Here is a 21,933-nt window from a genome sequence, read left to right as displayed (position 1 = left end):
CCATTATTTTCCCAGGGATTGAGGTAAGGCTGATGGACCTATAGTTCCCTGGATTGTCGTTCTTTCCTTTTTTAAAGATGGGCACTACGTTTGCCTTGTTCCAGTCATCTGGTGTCTCCCGTGATCTCCAAGAGTCTTCAAGGACAATGGCCAAAGGTTGAGCAGTGACTTCTGCCAATTCCCTCAGCACCCTAGGGTGCATTAAATCCAGACACATGGACGTGTGCACATCTAGTTTTTCTAGATAGCTCAGAACTTGTTCCTTCCCCACAGATGGCTGCCCTCTACCTTCCCACACTGCATTGTCTAGGACCATCATGGGGAAGTTGACTTTGTCCGTGAAGACTGAAGCAAAAAAAAGCATTGAGTACTTCAGCTTTTCCTGTAGCATCTGTCACTAGGTTACCTCCCTCATCCAGTAATGGCCCCACACCTTCTCTGATAACCTGTTTATTGTTCACATGCCTGTAGAAACCCTGCTTGTTACTCTTCACATCCCTTGTCAGCTGCAGTTCCAATTGTGCTTTCGCTTTCCTGATTACTGCCCAGAATTCTCCAGCCATATGTTTATACTCCTCCTTAGTCAACTGTCCATGTTTCCATTTCCTGTATGCATCCTTTTTGAATTTAAGCTGACTAAGGCGTTCTCTGTTAAGCCAAGCTGGTTGCCTACCACATTTGCATTTCTTACTATGCAGTGGGATTGTTTGTTCCTGTGCCTTCAGTAAGACTTCTTTAAAATACTGCCAGTTCTCTTGAACTCTTTTCCCCTTTGTCTTCCTTTCCCAAGGGATCCTGCTTATCCATTCTCTCAGGGTGTCGAAGTCTGCTCTTCTGAAATCAAGGGTCTTTGTGTTACTGCTCACCTTTCTTACTTTTGTCTGGATCATGAAATATATGGTCTCATGGTCGCTGCAGCCCAGGTTCCCTCCCACTTCCCTTTCTTCTACTAGTTCTTCCCTGTTTGGCCGTGTCTACATTAGCCCCAACCTTTGAAATGGCCATGCAAATGGCCATTTCAAAGTTTACTAATGAAGCGCTGAAATGCATATTCAGTGCTTCATTAGCCTGCGGGCGGCCGCGGCACTTCAAAATTGACGCGCCTCGCTGTCGCGCGGCTCGTCCTGACAGGGCTCCTTTTCAAAAGGACCCTGCCTTCTTCGAAGTCCCCTTATTCCCATGAGCTGATGGGAATAAGGGGACTTCGAAGTAGGTGGGGTCCTTTAGAAAAGGAGCCCTGTCGGAACGAGCTGTGTGGCGGCGAGGCGCGTCAATTTCGAAGTGCCGCGGCCGCCCGAATGCTAATGAAGCACTGAATATGCATTTCAGCACTTCATTAGTAAACTTCGAAATGGCCATTTGCGTGGCCATTTAGAAGTTTGGGGCTAGTGTAGACGTAGCCTTTGTGAGCAGCAGCTCAAGCTGTGCACGGTCCCTGGTCGGTTCCTTCAGCACTTCTACCAAGAAGTTATCCCCAACATTCTCCAAAAACTTCCTGGATTGTCTGTGTGCTGATGTATCGGTCTCCCAACAAATGTCCCAACAAATATTCCAAGATCTTATTGTGCATTTAGGACTTAGGGCCTGACCCAAAGCTTGTGGGAGACAAATGTGTAGAGGAAATAGTTATAGTGACATCCATGGGCACTGCATCCCACCCCCTAAATCCTCTGAGCAAATCTGAGATAAGCAGTAGGCACGGACAGTTATCTGGGTAGAACATGAGGGAGAAATAGTGAGTTTCTAGCTGCTTCCTGTTCCAAAGAGGAATATGAGCCTATGGGCAATTTAGTTTGGGCTCATTTTGTTCTGGGCTTAGCTGTTAGGGCTGCTCAGGAGCAAAATATAGTGAATTCCTTTGGGGGAGAGTCCCTGAGGAAGTGGGTGGCTCAGTGTACTTCACTGTATCCCTTCATGGAATCGCAAGATTGGACGAGGCCTCAGGAGGCCATCAAATCCAATGCCCTGCTAAAAGCAGGACAGTCTCAACTGTCATTCCAGCCAGAGCTTTCCATCACCAGGTGATCCATTCCAGTGCTTCACCATGCTTCTAATGAAAAAGCATTCCTAATATCCAACCTTGAAATCCCCCCACTGCAACTTGAGACCATTGCTCCTCATTCCGGCATTTGCCACCACTGAGAACAGTTTCTCTTCATCCTCTTTGGAACCTTCCTTTCAGGTAGTTGGAGACTGCTATCAAATTGCCCCTCATTGCATGTGGCTAATGCACCAAAGCATTGGCAAGCCCACAGAAACGTAGACAGACGACATCCTATAGGCAAGCAGCACTGTCCAAATACTTCCTGTGTGGTCAAACAGCTTTGCCACATCTTTGGTCTGTCTATAGATCAGGGCTTTGCTGTTACACATGCCTAGAGCCATGTGGCCTTGGGTGGGGAAGGAGAGTTTCTGAGCAATGGGTGGTGGCAGGCATCTGTTCATGCTGCTACAACTCTCTGGGCCCAGAGCTCTTCTCTACACAGAAAGGTTACACTGATTTAATCAATTCTTTTGGTTTATGACCCTGCTAAGCTAAATCATTAGCAGCCTGTTGTATACTGAGAGAAAGGTGCCCACAGCAAGGAGTTGCATCCATTTAACTTGAATTAGAAAATTATTTCAATTCAAAGTGGCACAACTTTTGTCTCACTGGGGCAGCGAGAGAAGCCACAGATCCAATCTCACTCAATTCCCATTGTGCAGTTTTAATATTTTACGTTTTTGACTACTGAATCCATTTTGAAAAATGATTTAGGCTCTTGCGGTAGGTGGTGGGCCTAAAGAGAAAACGCCGTGTTTAAGATACAAATGGATTCCAGAACCTGCTACTGGAGGGCAGACTGGGAGATTCTCCAGGCATGAATAGTGTGGTTGCTGAAATGTCCTTTGATGAAGAAGCCTGATACAAAAATTAGTGTTTAAAAAGGGTCATTTTCAAATAAAGTCTGACAAAAAACAAAGGCACCAGGCTTAGAGGATTTGGGTTTGTTTGATGGTTCCAGTGGTTGCGTGGCAAGGAAAGATGTTTTTACAAGGATCCTGTTGTTGGATCGATCCAGACTTCTTATGGATCCTGACTTATCTGATGAGTCATCCATGTCCTTTGGTCCCTCCTCTCCCTCTACTCAGTTCCCAGAAAATCTCCTCCAAAGAAGGTGAAAGTTCCTATGGGAATCCCTTGGCTGCTTACACTTGAGAATTCTGGATCAGTTGTTCTGGATGTTGTTGAGCAAGACTGTTTCTCAGTGGAGGAGGACAAGTGGGACAGACCTCATGTCTGTCTCATCCTTAGAAGAGGTTGTCTTAACTATGTCCACATTTTCTCCAAAGGACACCAGGAGCTTCCAGAACATGGTGGGCAGAAATAGCTGTAGCATAGGAGAGTCTTTAAGAAGATTTTTTTTTACTTTCAAGAAGCCTTGTAAGTTGTTTGATGATGTGTCGAGCTGCAGGAAAAAGAGAAATAAGCCCTGCTTAACAATGTGTCTGCTGGAACTGGCCAAAGAGGACTACAGCCATGCTGCCTCAGTTGCTAGGAAATTAGATTAATTACATCACATCCCAAACATCAGCTCACTTGTGGTCTTGACTGAAAACTGGTGACGTAGCACCTCTCTGTGTGGCCAGGGCTGGACATGTTTGGCTGGAGAGCTTCTCTCTTCACACCTCCGATCCTGGGAATTCCTGTCAGGGTGTCATGATCTACTGTAACTTCTTACCAGCCAAAAGGGCATCTAGGACCCATTTCATTTGCAGAAGACAAAATGCAGTAGATCTTCAAGAGAGCTCTTGACTGATGTATCCAGTGCAGCTATCAGATTTTGGCCCAGCAATGTCTTTCAAAAGATCTTCTACGTTCCAAAATTCAGGTCTTGGCTTTCGTATAGTATGTGAAAGTTCTTGATTTCACCCTCTCTAGGTCGACAGGAAACTTACTGCCAACGCTTAGTCACTACATAGCATCAGTGAGCAGCAAGGGAATTAATTGGCAGTATCATCAGTGTCCTGTGTCTTGGGAATCCAGCTATGTTTCTGTAGAAGGCAGATGATATCCATTGCAGTGAAACACATTTCTGTAGGATGAAGGTAAAATGAAGCTGCAAACATCACGCCCTTTGTGCTTGCATTGTGTGTAGAATGCCTCCCCCCACATTCACATGTTTTGAATGGGACTAGTGGTTTTGAAAGCCTCTGTTTTTTTGGAGGGGGGGGGGGGCAGCTTGAGTCAGGTTCAAGTGCTCTGACTTTCAGAAAGTGTGGAGTACCTTAAAAACTAGGCCCTGAATTTGTCTTAGGTCAGGCAGCCCAAATCACCTTTGCAAATTTATGGTCCCAATGGTTTGCACTTTGGTACATAGCTGCTGTCAGCAACAGCTAATTTTTATTTTCAGTCACTTCAACACTACAAAGCTAAGTCAACCTATGTTGCATACAGCTGCTGCAGTAAGTACATAGCGTGTGCATGTCTGTACCGCTTTGTGTGACACTGGTGCCCTTGTAATGATTACAGTGTCATTGTGTGATGGCTTCTGGAAGCCACTAGCAGCCAACATAAGCAAAATGGTGTCTACATTGACATTGCCTAGCTGTAGCACCATGTGAACCTTGACGCGATGCTGCTCCTGGAGGTGGAGTTATACCATCAGTGTAGCAGGCAGTTATGCTGCCAGAAGCAGGAATCCCTGTAAGCTGTGCGCATGCAGGAAAAACTCAAATCTCACCCGCCTGCTTTGCAAAGCAGCCACCACTAGGGTTTTTTTTTTTCCTCCTATAGATGAGGCATATGCTCTGGAGCCCCCTTTAGTGCACATAAACACTTGGGTGAAAAAAACTGTATGTGGATGCTGGCGAACACCAGCCAGAAGTCAGGTTTAAGTGTAGTGCATGCCCCCACCCCTCTTTTTTTTTTTTTTTTAATTAAAAAAAGATAATGGTCCCATATTCCCACCTCCTACTGCCCTGGCTGAGCTGCCCTCCCCACGTGTCAATGCAGCTTCAGCTGCGGGTAAAATCAATCAGGAGCTGGCCAGCCAGCACATGTTGCCCAGGCAGTAGCAGGAACCTGGGGGTGGGGGCGGCGCGCTGCCCTAGGGGTAAGGCAGAGTATGTTGCAAGGCCCTGATGGGTGTTTTGTTTCCCCACGCTTAAGGGGTGGGGGGTGGGGGGGAACCTGATGCCCCAGCAGTGCTGAGGGGCCCCTTCATGGGGTAGGTGCCCCTGCAGCCAGGCAGACTACTGCAGAGAGGTAGCCCAAGCCCCACTGCAGGCCAGCCGCCAGGGTAGCCAGGGACACCTGTCGCCACAGCTAGGGAGCCCCCCCCCCCCCCCCCCACACACACACAGAGTCAGCAAGCTCTTCCGTGGGGCGGGGGGAGGGGGTTGCAGCACTATTGCTGGCATCCCAAGGCATGGGGCAGCCATGGAGCTCTCGCTTGGGGGGGGGGGGGCAGCCCCATTGCCAGTGCCCTAAGGTGTAGGGCAGTTGGGGAGCAGCACCCATGGGGCAACCACCATTCACAGCCAGGGAGCCGCCCCCCCCCCAGTGCTGGCACCCCCTTTGCTGCTGTTCCAAAGCATGGGGCAGCTGGGGAGGGCCCCTGCAGGCGGGGTGGGCAGCCCCACTGCCCAGAGAAGTGGGACAGCTGGGAGCTACAGCGCCCCCCCCCCCCAGCAGGGTGCCAACCCCCACAGGGCAGCCATGGAGCAGCCCTAGAGGGCAGCTGCCCCATTCCTGTAACCCAATGGTGTGGGCAGCTGGTGATGACCACCCCCCCCCCCCGCCCCCACCCCGCCCATGGCAGCACTTAGTGGGCTCAGTGAAATTTGGTCACCCTAAAAATGTAGCACATTAAAAGAATCTAGGGTACTACTTGCAAGAACACAAGAATGGCTGTACTGGTCCAGCCCAATGGTACCTCTAGCCCAGTAGCCTGGCTACCAAGGGTGGCCAGTGCCAGACCCTTCACAACAGGGTAAGTTATTTAATGATCCGTCTGCTCTCATCCCATCCTAGCTTCTCAGAGGCAAGAGGATTAGGGGCACCCAGCACATGGATTTGCATCCCTGACCATCTTAGCTAACAGCCGTTGCTGGAGCTCCAATTATTTTTTGACCCCAGTTGCACTTTTGCGCATCATACCCTCTCCAGGCACTGAGTTCCACTGGTTGGCTCGGCGCCGTGTGAAGTGGGGCTTCCACTTGGTGGTTTTCACCTTGCTGACTGTTAATCTCCTTTGTGCCCCCCCCGCCCCTGGGTGTCGTGTTATATGAAGAAATAATTAGCACTTCCCTTTTCATCTTCTCCACATCATTCACAGTAATGCGGGCCGCTAACATAATCCCCCTTAGTTGCCTTTGTCTTAAACCAAAGCGTCTCAGTCTTCTTAATCTCCTGTCAGAGGGCATTTGATGTTTTCAGGGGCAGGAGGGACAGCTCAGTGCTTTGGGCACTGGCCTGCTAAATGCAGGGTGGTGAGCTCCATCCTTGAGGAGGCCATTTAGGGATCTGGGGGCAAATACTTTAAAAAAAAAAAAAAAAAAAATTTGTCAGTGATGGTGATCAGTCCTGCTGCGAGGACAGGGGACTGGACCCAATGACCTCTGAAGGGCCCTTCCAGCTCTATGAACTAGATGCAATTTAACAGTTCTACACTTTCTTATTTGAGCGCCTTCAGAACTTTTGAGTGAATACAGACTGGTCTTGATGACTTATTGACGTGCACCTGTTTATTCCAAAACCTGCGCTCTTGCCGTGTTAGGGCTGAGGAAGTTCCTCAGCTATCACCTAAATAAGAATGGCTCAGGTGTGGGAGTCTGCCTCTCATCTTCTGCAGCAAAAAATCTATGCAAAGAATTCATTTAGCTCCTGTACCGTGGCAGAGTCTCTCCTGAGTGTACTTATAGTGCCTCAATTTTCCAGCGGCCCCACCAGTGGTTGTCAAGCTTTTGGCTTCTGACATTTTTTTTTTTTTGGCATTTGGTGTCTCTCTTTTGCTAATTGCTCTTTAAATTCTTTTTTTGCCTTGTCCTATTATACTTTTATAATTATATACAAGGAGCTTTGGAATCCTGCACCTGAGATTTGAAATGTGTGTGCAATGTTAGCAGGAGGTTGAAAGGTGCGATACGCTTATGACAATTCATGCTCCATACAGTATGCTCTTAAATTCAGCATTCCTTTCATGGACGACAGCCTACTTAAGTGAAGAAGGGGAGTGTCTCTGCTACAACTGGGCAATGCTGCAAACGTGGCATTCTAGATAACACTGCATCAGTGAGGTTACTTTCTTTATTTTGCTAATATTCCTAGAGTTCGTGTACACTTGTGATCCAAACAATAAAAATCCCTAGGAAGTGGTTTGTGTGTCATCATGCTTCTATTGCTACGTTATGATGAGCCTCAGGTAGGATTTTGGGGGCATGATCTGTTGCAGCTGGAAAACTGCATGTTCAAGCCATAAATGCTTTCTTCTGGCATGTACAAATGGTGAGCAGATGGGCTTGAGGGTTAGTATTGACATGCATCTTCTTGTTTTATGATTTGTACGCAGCTTTGTTTGATCGTTGAGGTCTCTGCATAACCTCTTTTCCTGGTTGTTAGGTGCACGTGCCCATGGTGACAAGCCAATCTGGCCTAATGAGAACGCACACCAGGATGACACTTAGTTGCAGCGCATGTCTATTGAAAAAGTACAGACCTCAGATCTCTGCAGCATCTTTTCTCTCAGGTAACATTACAGGTTTAAATTTAACCCCCCACATGGGATTTTCAGAAGTGCATAGTGTTATCCTAAAACTTTGCTTCCACTGCAGTCAAGTGGGACCAATACATGCTATTTATACCCACTTTAAGGCCTTTTACTGCAGCACACTAGTGTAAAATGATCTCAGGACAAATAAGAATTAGGTCTCAGGTATCTTACTACAGAGTTTACAGCATAATTTACTTTGTATTTCATTACTTGGAATAGCACAGTGGGTTTCTTAATGCTAGTTCTGGTAAAGTAACACCACATTTGGACTTGTTGCATATAGCACTTTTCTTCCAAACATCTCAACATTTCACACACAAAGGTCGAGTTACAGTTTTAAATAATTTTAATTGAACATAGTTCTGTGTACAACTTGCATAACAAAGATTTCAGATTTGCATCATACAAAACTTTGACATGATATCCAGAAACATGGGCATTTCAAGCACGGGTTTTCCTCTTACAAATATTATAATACAGATAAATACAGCAGATTGTAGGATCTGCTGTTTATAACTGAACAAGTGATTTTATGCAGCCTAAGATAGATATTAGACATACCAACATAACTGTACTTCTGGATTCTGATTTTTCCATTGTTGTTCAGCAGTACAATCAAGAAATGAGAACCATATTGCCCATATAATCCCACTACAGAATACAGCATGATCACAATCAACACCTTACCTCACCTGACACTGCAGAAAGTTTACCATTGGAAAAATTTTCAGAACCCACCCTTCAGTTATGAAGCTTTTCATTTTAAATGATTTTTAAAACAGCACATGCCCACTCTCCAGTGTAACACATCTTTGCCTAAGATGACTTTTAGAAAACAATCAGTTATTGTTTCTAGAAATGAGAAGGCTACTATGAAGCTATCATAGTCTAGTATAAACAAACACAACTTGATATTTTTCACAATGACCTGGGAAGTTCAGGGGATTAGTGTGAAGTGTTAATTTTATATCACCTGTCCTCTTACGTTAGAAAGTTAACTTCTTTGTCCTCAGTCTACACATAAAACTATTTTAAAGCAAACAAAATGTTCTCTCCCATCTTTGATTTGCCTGGCTTTTGTCAGTTTAAAGCTGAAAGTCCACTAGTTTGGTTTACTGTAGTAACTGATGACATATCTTCTGTAATACCAAGGCTAAGCACAGTAGGTTAATGACATACATCAGCATCAGTTCAGAATGGTCTTTTAATTGTTAGGCTAAGCCAGCATGCTATTGCTCTTTTCTATAGTTTTTCATATGTAAATTATATATTAATTCAAAAGAAAAAAAATCTCAAAATGTCTGACACCTCCATCTGGTGGGTACTTAGCTTCTTTTTAACAATGCTATTTACTTGGCAGACTTTAGAGGTCTGGTCTATTGTATACATGTCTATTTAGGGACATTTATGCTAATATTATCATCGTTGATCATATAGGCCCTGACCGAGGAAACACAAATGTTCAAGTCAAACACATACTTAAATGCTTCTGTTCATCTTTACTCCATGGAACATTTAAAGCACAAATAGCTGACTCTGAGGGGACTTCACATGATGGTAGATCCAATGGGTCTGACTGAAAGCCCACTAAAATCTATGGAAAGAATAGTAACAGAGAGTAAGCCGTGCTAGTCTATACACTATCAAAACAAAAAGCAGTCAAGTAGTACTTTAAAGACTAGCAAAATAGTTTATTAGGTGAGCTTTCGTGGGACAGACCCACTTCTTCAGACCATAGCCAGACCAGAACAGACTCAATATTTAAGACACAGAGAACCAAAAACAGTAAGCAAGGAGGACAAATCAGAAAAAGATAATCAAGGTGAGCAAATCAGAGAGTGGAGGGGTAGGGGGGAAGATCAAGAATTAGATTGAGTCAAGTATGCAGACGAGCCCCTATAGTGACTCAGAAAGTTCCGGGAACTTTCTGAGTCACTATAGGGGCTCGTCTGCATACTTGACTCAATCTAATTCTTGATCTTCCCCCCTACCCCTCCACTCTCTGATTTGCTCACCTTGATTATCTTTTTCTGATTTGTCCTCCTTGCTTACTGTTTTTGGTTCTCTGTGTCTTAAATATTGAGTCTGTTCTGGTCTGGCTATGGTCTGAAGAAGTGGGTCTGTCCCACGAAAGCTCACCTAATAAACTATTTTGCTAGTCTTTAAAGTACTACGTGACTGCTTTTTGTATGGAAAGAATGTGCACCAACTCGAATGAGCTTTTGCTCAGGCCCTCTATCTGATTGCAGGTGTTTATAGGATCAGGCCCATAATCAGTACAGGACTCAGTGCTGATCTTCACTATCTGGGTGATTGCTTAAGCAATAAAAGATCATGACATGGGTCATTTCTCAGGGAGCGATGTAAATGGGAGAAGTTGATGGACCGAAGCACAGTTAAGAGACTCTAGGTGATCATTAATCCTGAGCATCCAACTTATTGCTGTTTGTGCATGCTGAAAAAGAAGAAAAACATTCCCTGGGTGGACAAGACTTGTTATGGGTCAAATGATGCAGCTTCAACTGGAACGTACAATTACAGCCCCGTGAATTAGCTATCGCGGCATTCATGTTACAGTGCTGCTCATCCTACAGAATTAGCTACTGCTCAGCTCTATGCAAATGTGCTAGCAAAAGGCTGGTCTACACTTGCCCAGAAGATTGACCCATGCAGGATCAATCTTCCAGAGTTCCATTTCCTGGGTCTGGTAAAGACACGTGAAATCAATCTCTCTGGTATCAGCAGTCGACCCCTGTATTCCTCCTCTCGCGAGCAATAAGGGAGGTCGATGGTAGAGATGCTCCCTTTGACCTCCCTCACTGAGGACAGACCTTACAGTCAACTGCAGACACCTTGATTCTAGCTACGCATTTGCCTTAGCTACAACTGTGTATCTGCAGTCAGTTGTAAGGCCTGTTGTCGACCTGCCCTAAGATTTATGGCAATGTGGACTAGAGTATCTGAAACCGGACCTAAGCTGTTTTTTTCTTTTGACTACTCAAATGGGTTAGTTAAGAATAGAAGAATGACCATAGTAGGTCAGACCTATGATCCGTCTAGCCTGTCTTCCAGCAGCTGATGCAAAATACTGCAGAGGGAATGAACATAAAGGGGCTATTTTGAATTCTCCATCCCTATCGTTCAGTCTCAGCTTCTGGCAGTCATAGGTTTAGGGACACTCGGAGCATGGGGTTGTGTCCCTGATCTTGGCTGATAGCCATTGATGGACATATCCTCCAGGAACCTATCAAATTCTTTTTTGAATCCAGTTACACTTCTGGCCTTCACTGCATTGCCCGGTAAGGAGTTCCACAGGTTGAGTGGACGTTGTATGAAGTACTTCCTTACATTTATTTTAAGCCTGCTGCCTTTTATGTTATGTGAAGGAGTTGATATCACTTCCCTATTCACTTTCTCCATATTATTCATAATTTTATAGACCACTGCCAAAGTCCCCCTTAGTTTTTTTTTCTAAGTTGAACAGTCCAAGTCTTTTTAATCTCTCCTCATAGGGAAGCTTTTCTATACACCTAAATTATTTTTCTTGCCCTTTGATGTACTTTTTCCAATTATCACATATTTAATACTAAGTCACCCACTTGTAAATCAAAGATATTTTGGAGCCATACGAGAGCAAAGTATTCCTGAAAGAATGGCAGGCTACAACTTCCTGATGGGAAGGTTGACAAATACCAGTTCCATAGTAACAATGTTAAGACCCCAGTCCTGCAAACACTTAAGGGCCGTGTCTACACGTGCCCCAAACTTCGAAATGGCCATGCAAATGGCCATTTCAAAGTTTACTAATGAAGCGCTGAAATGCATATTCAGCGCTTCATTAGCATGCGGGCTGCCGCGGCGCTTCAAAATTGATGCGCCTTGCCGCCGCGCGGCGCATCCAGACAGGGCTCCTTTTCGAAAGGACGCCGCCTACTTCGATGTCCCCTTATTCCCATGAGGTCACATTAGTCCATGAGGTCATGGGAATAAGGGGACTTCGAAGCAGGCGGCGTCCTTTCGAAAAGGAGCCGTCTGGATGCGCCGCGCGGCGGCGAGGCGCGTCAATTTTGAAGCGCCGCAGCAGCCCGCATGCTAATGAAGCGCTGAATATGCATTTCAGCGCTTCATTAGTAAACTTTGAAATGGCCATTTGCATGGCCATTTCGAAGTTTGGGGCACGTGTAGACGTAGCCAATAGGTGCTAGTCTTGATTTAAATGGGATTATTCATCTATGTAAATCTAAGCAGTGTGCAAATGTTGGCAGGATTGAGGTCTCTCCATTTTGATCAACATCTCATGCATGTTACATGCATGTGGGGAAGGGAGAGGAAAGGTGAGATTTTCAAAAGCACAAAGATGACAACTTAGGTGTTCAAATACCACTGACTTGCCAGAGGTGGTGGCCAACAAAGCACCCTCTGAAAATTTCCCTCATTCCTGCATATGGCAAATTATTTTAAAAAAATCAAGGCCCCGTGTTTAAGTGTGCATCGCATCAGGGCCTTTATCTCCACCAGCGTCTGGGAAAACAAATGTTTTACACAGTTTCTCAACTCTGTTGTATCTTGCAATTATTTTAACTCTTTTCTTATTCCCTTAAGAAATAGGTAGTGTGCCTGATAGTGTTGACTCTGCTTTCCAGCTATTGGCTGATTACACATTGTTTACTATGCAGGAAATAATCATCAAACTATTATTTCCCAAGAGAAACTTCCAGGGTGGGTGCCTGAAATTAGTCACATATATCCATATTAAGTACCCTAAATCAATGACCAGCTTTTCAGAGACTCTTACTGACTTGAATTAACAGTGAGAAGTCCTGTGGCACCTTACAGACTAACAGATTTATCAGAGCATATACTTTTGTGGGCAAGGACCCACTTTGCCAGATGCATGTCACTGACGTGATTCTGGCAGGCACTACTTTTGAAAATCTCATCACTTATTTAGGAGCCTAATAATAAGCTTCCATTTAAAAATATCTTGGCCCAGTAGAACAGTATATTTTAAACTAAAATGAATTTAAACGGCTTTGCTAACATTATAGCATCACACAAACAGAACATGTGTAATGCATTCTTGGCAACTCAGTTAACTCTCAGATCACAATCAATTTTACAAACACAATGTCTTCAGCACTCATCTCCTACTATGCAGGATCAACTTTGATTTCAGTATCAAGAGTTCCCCCAAAGGCTATTTACGGGATATTTCTGTCACCCCCTCATGTCTCCAAAGTAGACACTGTGGAGGTCCCCTTTCCCACCAACAAATAACCATATCACATTTCTATTGTGACAGAGAACTCCCCTTCTTCATTTTTCCTGTGTAAACTCTGCACAGTAGAAAATAAGCATTAGAAACAGATTCTGAATGTTCATGTAACTCACTCTGCAGCAAGACATTCTGAGGCTTCAAACAGGAGGAACTCTCTTCTAGCAAGTCTTACAACGAATGGTACATAAATAATGTCTTTGGTAATGGTCTGCAATTATTATTAGCAAAACGCTGCAAAATCCCCTTCAGAGGAGGCTGAAGCTAATGCCTCTGTTTCACAGCCTCTGCTGGTTCAAACCTTGCCAGAGGCTATGGCTGAGAAAGCTTGCCACATTCAGTATAGTGGGAGTGCTCTCATGAGGGCACCACTTCTGCATTTATCTGATGGGCCATTTCTTTGAAAATATTGATCAAATGTACTTACTACTGGCAGCTGAGTGCTGCAATGAACGCTCCTAAATATGATCTAGAGAAAGGATGCCGGTGGCAGTGCTGGCTCTAAGTTCAGTAGTCAGAGATCCTTTGGGGGAGGCAAGGCTTACTGACAGCAAGAGGAAAAATAGATAAAGGAGCAAATTTCACTTGGAGTTGCCTATATGCATCAAGGACACAGCCACCTGTGTGAATACAAGAGGTAGCATTCCAGTGAAGAATCAGTTTGATTATCTTGAGGGCCCTGTCTGGGCTCAGTTTGGAACTCCTGAGTCAAATGTCTCTGACATAGGGATGGTTAGGGGCCTTGCTGAACAGGTCACATCAAAGCAATCCAAGAACTAAAAAGAGTTGTCCAAATGGGGAGAGAGGCTTTCCCAGTGGCAGCCCTGTCAATTTGTTTGGGAGCAGGCTGCATTTGGAAATGGAAATCATTATTGTCACACATTATTAGCTGATAAGGCTCAAACCCCGTATTCTTACTGAATATTCCTTGCTCCCATAAAGTCTTACAGAATTAGACCGGTTGCATTCATCCCTACGTTATTTCCTGTGACTTTGACAGTTGCGTAAGGAATGACTCTGACCTTCCTCGTAAGAGTTGCATGGCCCAAAACAATCTGAGAAACTTTCTGAATCTAGTCCTAAAAGGAGCAAAGGTTGTAATTCCCATCCAGTGAAACTCACCATTAGGGCTGTTTACACGTTCTCCCAGAAATCACCAGAGGACATGTATTAAATGGCTCCCAATGAGGCAGTTCCTAAGAAGTTATATAACCTGCCTTTTTTCTGAACAATTCAGGATGTGTGAATGCATCTGTTTGTGGATGGGATTATATCATATGTGGACTGTGTCACTTTCCACCTCCATTCCAGGAAGTTTCATTCAGCCCCAAGCTAAGAGCACAAATGCAGATTTGCTAACATTTCAAACCCTTTCAAAGGCCAGACTGCTTTGTAAGCCAGAAGCCACATGGGGTGTATGTATAAGAGGCTCCACACCATAGTATGACCCCAAAATGGAAATTCAAGTAGGGCTTTTTGGAAAGCACATGCTACAATTACTCACTGCCATGCTGTTTAAAAGTATAGTGTACACTGTGGGCTGTGCCAAACCACAGTGGGGTTGGGATGCCTGGGGTGGGACGCTCTTACTATGATTCCTTTCAGGATGTTAGTACTGCTGCCAGCATGAGCTGGGAGTAGTGCCCCTCTCTTCGAGGGGATTATTCTTGGCCCCTGCTCCAGAGTGCAAAGACGTCAATGTTCTCTGTATCATCACATTTTAGAGCACCAGCACTTAGAGTAGGAGAGGATTTAGTGTGGTGGCTGATGGCATGTTGGAATCCAGTCTCGGAGGGGACAGTTTATTTTCCAGAATTCTAGTGTTTGACTTCTGTTAGGATGATGAACTGGGAAGATTGTTTGGTGTGTTCAATGAAGAGAAGTACAATGCATAGCCATTTCCACTTCAGCTCTGCTTCTGCCCAGCTCCATATACTGGACATTACAGATGGATGCTTTTCCTGTACCCATTTCTAGCAAAAGCAATAAGAGCTGTGACTCTGTAGCCTGTGATAAAAACAAAACCAGTGTTGTGCAAATATCCATGTAACCAGTTGTATATTAGGACTCCCTTCCTAATCAGCAGAGATTTTAACATGTTGCATTTTACTGGTTCCTAGAGGTATTCTGAAGACTCCCAATTTTCCTGCTTTATTGGTGCTGAGGTTGCAAAATTGCCCCTTCACTATGAAGAATGTAGCACACTTATCTTCAAGGGTAACAGAGAGGGAGCTGTGCTAGTCTTTAAAGTGCTACTTGACTGCTTTTTTATCTTCAAGAGACGCTTCCTGCATTTTTCAGAAGAGAATTCTAATATTGGAGGAAGCATTTACAAAGGAAATATTATATATGCACAATTCACTTACACTATAACAACCTTTACACTTCGGGGAAGGTATCCACCCAACACATATGAAAGTGTAGCTAGGTAGTAAAAAATCCTTGGACATCTTGTGCTTGTAAGTGATCTTACTGGCAAGCGAAGAGTAAAAATACATTCCCTACAGCACCTTTGTCAAATGACACATGCAACTGCAATATGGTAATGTGTTCTTGCATCACAACAGCACACATTTCTGAAGTAATTTTTTCCCAGTTAAGGACACTAGCATGCACCCAGTGAAGAGAACTGGAGTGGGAGAGCATTTTCTGCAACAGCTGTTGTAGAGTTTGGTCCACCACAAACAGAAAATACCTTTAGTCTCACATCTTTAAAAAGACTGATCTCCCCCACAAAAGTTTACAAACTTTTTACACACAAGTTTTACTATTATTCCTCTAATAGTCATTGTATGAAAAGGTTAATTAGTGCTCCTCTAATGTCATCAGATACTGAAGATGTTCCGGGGTTTCCCTTGCATACCGAAATCAGTGTATTTGTAACAATAGTTGTCAAATTTCTAAGAAGCTCTATGGAAATACTGTTAGCATGAGGGGCTGGGAGTGAACTGTTCTTAGGTCAAATTAAATCTAGTTGTTGGTGTTTATGGCAAATGGAACCTGGTGAGGCAAGTATGTTGCTGTGTAGCTGAATAGTTTTCACAGCTAAAAGCTAAACAAACAAAAACTTCAACCTGTCAGAAACCACCTCATACATAAAGTACACTCTTTAAAAAGTCTGACATTGCTGTCAGGTGACTTGACAAGGACCTGCATGTGCAGATGTGATAGAATAGTCTGCCCCCCTATACTTTTGTTGATTAGCAATGTATATGTCTGTCTGAAGCCTACAATGAGCCAAATTCAGCAATAGCTTAAGAATGGTGCATGTGGGACAGAAAAAAGTATTAACTGTTTTGTATTCAGCAGGTGTCCAATCTATCCTCCACTCCCTATCTTACAGCTTCATGTTAGAAGTTCTTCCTGCTATATACAGTCCATTCTGCTGCCAGATTAGTGTCAATTACATTGCTTTACCTTTCACACTGGATCTGTAACTTATCTCACCAGGGACGCCACTAATGAAATTGTCCAGAGCTTTCCATAAAAACTGCATTAATTTATACCAAGTCTGAATTTTGGCAATTAGCTCTGTTTTTATAAAAGGTATGGGTAAGCAAATAGTGCTCTATTCTATTCATATTCATCCAGTGCTTTAAAATCTAAATGTATTATTGAAATATTGGAATTAAAATCTATTCCCATAGGAGTAATGCATCTTGTTTTCATTTGCAATCTAAATGAAGGCCCAGAGTAGCTATATATACTGGAAAAATACTTTCTTTCTACGTTAATTCTTTTGATCAAAATTACGCTGTGAACTGAGATTTACTTGATTTCTGAGGAGTTAAGAAAAGAGCATAAGTATTTGTTTTACACTACCAAAACCTTCAGATTCTAAGGGTATACATCAATACTATGTGGATGATAGACCCGCTCAGGGTCTATCTTCTGCAGTTCGATTTCCTGTGCTTGGTAGCTATGCGCAAAATTGAATTATACAGGGTTAGCAGTTGACCCAGGTACTCTTCAATATCGTGAGGAGTAAGGGAGATTGAGAGGAGAGGTTGTCTCATCAACCTCCTTCTGTGAGGATGTCCAGGTAAGTTGATTGCAGGTAAGTTGATTCTAGCTACACAATTGCCAAAACTAGAATTGCATATCTATAGTCAACTTTAATGCCTAGTGTAGAGCTGGCATAATTTTCCTTTTTAAAGGAAAAGAAAATATTTTTACAGCACTTCTGCACTTCCATTCTTCCCTGAATTAGAGATTGGTGTCATTTTAGAAGGAAAGATTTTGTCTCATTCAGAAAAAACACCCCTCATCTATTTCACTTGGTGTGTATTTGACACACATTTTATTGTGTAACTAAGCACAGTCATGGCCTCCTTACCCAACGATGAAAATGAACACACATTAGATAATACAATGTACTTTTTTTTTCTAACTCATTTTATGGACACAATCAGAAAGGTGCAAAGAACAAGCTCTGAAAAGACAAATGGCAGTCAGAAATGCTAGCAATTCAATTATGCTCTGTGCCAGAAGGCTGACTGCATTTACCTGTACACTGTAAATGCTAGTTAGTGCAGTCTATGTCCTAGCATCACAATGATTGCTAGTTTCTGATCTGGATGATGAGTGCATCCCATTTTAATTTTTCCCTGATAAATTCGTTATCACTAGAACCAAATAAACTAATGCATTAACTCAATCACAAAACTCCAAAATGTAACTTATTATGTAAAGATGTATCAAACAACATTCATTATTTACAGAGAATAAACACAGATCATTGCCAACATGGAAATAAACTTTCACTTAACAGATACACAGTAACTGAGTGCAACAAAAAATTACAACCAAATAAAAAATAGGTACGTAATGGTTTATATAGCTTTACTTAAAATAGTTCTCCTTCTGTTAAGGTAAGAAGTCACATTAAGATTTTCAGCTCAGCACCCATTGTAATAAACACCAAGAAACAAACAGGGACTATGTTCAGTAGACCTGCGGCTGATAGGAAGGTCACAGGGGTATAATACAGACCTCTACACTCGGGGCGGGGTGTGTGTGTGTGTGTGTGTGTGTGTCCGTCCAAAACCCAAACATTAAGATAGCATTAGATCTTTCAACTATTCCGTCCTTCCACCAAACAAAATTCAGTTTTGAAACCCCACCCTTTTCATACCCTGTTGTTCCTAGGTATTACAGCATTATCAGATGGAAAATTAACATCTGTTTAGAGACCTTCATGCTATGTTGTCATAATGGATTCGAATTTCAGCCTTAAATCTGAATTTCCTACCTTCTATTAAGTGTTTAAGTGGTTACAGTATGTGTCTCTTATTTTCCTTGATGTAGGGTAGTATTTATTTTCTAAAAGTACAAAACATAGGCCTTAATTCCTCAAATCTTCTATTCACTGAAATTGTACAATTTTTTTTTATATCCAAAACATTTCCACAATATGCAGATCACCAAAAATTCAAAATGTAATGCGTCTTTGGAAGGTTCTTCAATATCTAGGACTCATTCAGGATACTTCATTTTGCAGATTATTGCCCTGTTGATGTGCTGCATTAGCGTAGCTACCAAGTTTATGTACTGGCTCCAACTTATACAAATCTGGGTAAAAAGCAATTATTACAGATGTGCTATATTTGCTTTTCTAAACAAAATCACTGAACATTCTATTTTCCACACAATCAGAAAAAAGGTGACTAGCTCACATTATGCATTAATCATCAGCAACATTTCTTATGACAAAACGACCACCTAGCCAAAGATAGAAATCATCTTTTTTAAAATAAATATGGACAGATCAAAATGGAATGATTGGAACCAAACTGCATACTTTAGCATTTAACCTGTATTACATTTTATGGTATAAGTATGAATTTTTGTTAATAGTTACAAATAATGCCAAAAACTGCAAACCTAAAGTACAGCAGCATTGGCATGTGGTTGTAACATAGCACTAAGAGAGAGAATGCAAAGGTCTTAATTCTGCTCTCTAGTATGTTAATATGTAGCAACCCACAAAGGACCCAATCCTGGGAGGATCAGTGCAAGCTTGTCTTCAGGATTATACTAAATGTATTGTGACATGCAGCCCTGAAAAAAAACTAGATTAAGACAAGTGACTTTAATCCAGATCTTGGTGATATATGCAACAGGCAGCACTTTCCTACGTTACAAATAAATTACCTAAACCAGTTATTTCAGAACATAAGAATGGCCATACTGGGTCAGACCAAAGGTCCATCCAGCCCAGTATCCCGTCTGCCAACAGTGGCCAATGCCAGGTGCCCCAGAGAAGGAGAACAGAAGACAATGATCAGTGATTTATCTCCTGCCATCCATCTCCTGCCCTTGTACTGAAGGCTAGGGATACCATACTTTACCCCTGGCTAATAGCCATTTATGGACCTAACCTGCAAAAATTTATCGAGCTCTTTTTTAAACCCTAATAGAGTCCTGGCCTTCACAGCCTCCTCTGGCAAGGAGTTCCACAGGTTGACTGTGCGCTGTGTGAAGAAAAATTTCCTTTTATTAGTTTTGAACCTACTACCCATCAATTTCATTTGGTGTCCCCTAGTTCTTGTATTATGGGAAAAGGTAAATAATTTTTCTATATGCACTTTCTCCACACCATTCATGATTTTATATACCTCTATCATATCGCCCCTCAATCGCCTCTTTTCCAGACTGAAAAGTCCCAGTCTCTCTAGCCTCTCCCCATACCTGTTCCAAACCCGTAATCATCTTGGTCACCCTTTTCTGAACCTTTTCTAATGCCAATATATCTTTTTTTGAGGTGAGACCACATCTGCACGCAGTACTCAAGATGTGGGCGTACCATAGTTTTATATAGGGGAAGTATGATATCTTTTGTCTTATTATCGATCCCTTTTTTAATAATTCCTAACATCCTATTTGCTTTACCAACTGCCGCTGCACACTGCGTGGATGTCTTCAGAGAACTATCCACTATAACTCCAAGATCCCTTTCCTGATCTGTCGTAGCTAAATTTGACCCCATCATGTTGTACGTGTAATTTGGGTTATTTTTTCCAATGTGCATTACCTTACACTTACCCACTTTAAATTTCATTTGCCATTTTGCTGCCCAATCACTCAGTTTGCTGAGATCTTTTTGTAGTTCTTCACAATCCCTTTTGCTTTTGACTGTCCTGAACAACTTGGTGTCATCTGCAAACTTTGCCACCTCACTGCTTACCTCATTTTCTAGATCATTGATGAACAAGTTGAAGAGGATCGGTCCCAGGACTGACCCCTGGGGAACACCACTAGTTACCCACCTCCATTGTGAAAATTTACCATTTATTCCAACCCTTTGTTTTCTGTCTTTTAACCAATTCCCGATCCATGAAAGGATCTTTCCTCCTATCCCACGACCGCCTAATTTACATAAAAGCCTTTGGTGTGGGACCGTGTCAAAGGCTTTCTGGAAATCTAGGTATATTATGTCCACTGGGTGCCCCTTGTCCGCATGTTTATTAACCCCTTCAAAGAATTCTAATAGATTAGTTATACACGACTTCCCTCTGCAGAAACCATGCTGACTTTTGCCCAACAATTCGTGCTCTTCTACGTGCCTTGCAATTTTATTCTTTACTATTGTTTCTACTAATTTGCCTGGTACTGATGTTAGACTTACCGGTCTATAATTGCCAGGGTCTCCTCTAGAGCCTTTTTTAAATATTGGCATTATATTGGTATATTGGTTATATTTGCTACTTCTGCTTTTTATGCACAAGAACTGTATGGGTGGATCAATTCAAAACCAGAAAGGAACTGATGACATACTGAAAAGGACCCACGTCATTCATCCATACTTAAAAGAAAAAGTTCATCATACATTTAATTAAATGAAAACTTGTTTTCCATTTAGATACAACTTGCTAATAGACAAATTGGTGTTAAGCTATAATTGGAATGATAAAATAATCAACACAATGAAACTAAATTAAATAATTGGTATCGGTACTTGCTTTGCACCTTTTTCTGTTACATCTGTACTTGCATCTACAGATTCCAAGGGACAAATAGGTGAGGTTACCTCATTTTAGTTTAATGCCTTCCACAATGAAAAACATTCAGTTTTGATTCAGTGACAAAATAAAGTGTAATGCATGATGGGTAAATCATGTAATATCTGTCCATCAATAATTTAAGTTTTACTACATAAGGGAACTGTACATAAGTTTATAGCAAAAACTACTGCCTTATGTGCTCATCCAAAGCAGCTTCTAGTGATACAGTAAATCATTTAATATATTCTGATTTTTTTTTCTCAAATTTCCTCCAAGAGCTTCCCTTTCCAAAGTGCTTTAATTTGAAGATTTGCTGAGTGCGCTAGCAGAGTGACGAAGTTTTGCAGAGGCTCTGCTTTTTGTAGCATGGGGTAGTGTTGGAGAGGTCTGCTCTGCTAACTCCACTCCCGTACTTACAGTAAGATCAGCGCTTGCACTTGTAGTGAGACAGCCTGAAAAGCAAGTGGACAAAGAAAATAAAACGTATTATTGGAATGAATGGAATGCATCCAATGACAAAAGTGCTTCATAGGATACAAAAAAATGACACCAAAATTCATCCCATATGACTCCATTGAATTGAACAAAGTTGCACTAGGAATGTGCTTGGCCCAAGGAACCTAGCATTGTGTCTACACTACAAGATAAAACTGAATTTAAAGGACTTAGCTCAATAGTACAACGCCACTGTCTTCACAGTTAATACTATTAGCTCTATTTCCTGAGCCATAATACCGGTAACAAAATGTCGATATTATGGGATGGGTATAGTGTCAATTTCAAATTTAAAATCTCAAATAAAGGGTAGTGTGGAAGTCCTTAATTTGAATGTATTAGCCTCCAGAAGTGTCCTGTATGTATCCCACAAAGCTACACTGTGACCCTCCATGTATGGCTGCTT

The 21,933-nt window shown here is 42.5% G+C and overlaps 1 protein-coding gene across 3 annotated transcripts in view; it reads right to left on the bottom strand.

The window, feature by feature from the left end:
• Positions 1–21,349: 21,349 nt before the first annotated feature.
• Positions 21,350–21,933, bottom strand: part of RALGAPA2 (Ral GTPase activating protein catalytic subunit alpha 2) — a 377,942-nt gene continuing 377,358 nt past the window's right edge. For all 3 annotated transcript variants that reach the window (XM_074989296.1, XM_074989298.1, XM_074989297.1), the window contains one exon: positions 21,350–21,484. The gene's annotated coding sequence lies outside the window, so the exon portion shown is untranslated. The remainder of the gene's footprint in view (positions 21,485–21,933) is intronic.

Source organism: Carettochelys insculpta, chromosome 3, assembly GCF_033958435.1.
Source record: "Carettochelys insculpta isolate YL-2023 chromosome 3, ASM3395843v1, whole genome shotgun sequence".
Taxonomy (NCBI): domain Eukaryota; kingdom Metazoa; phylum Chordata; order Testudines; family Carettochelyidae; genus Carettochelys; species Carettochelys insculpta.
Note: the sequence above shows the minus strand (reverse complement) of the source record. Positions and strands in the feature narration are given on the sequence as shown.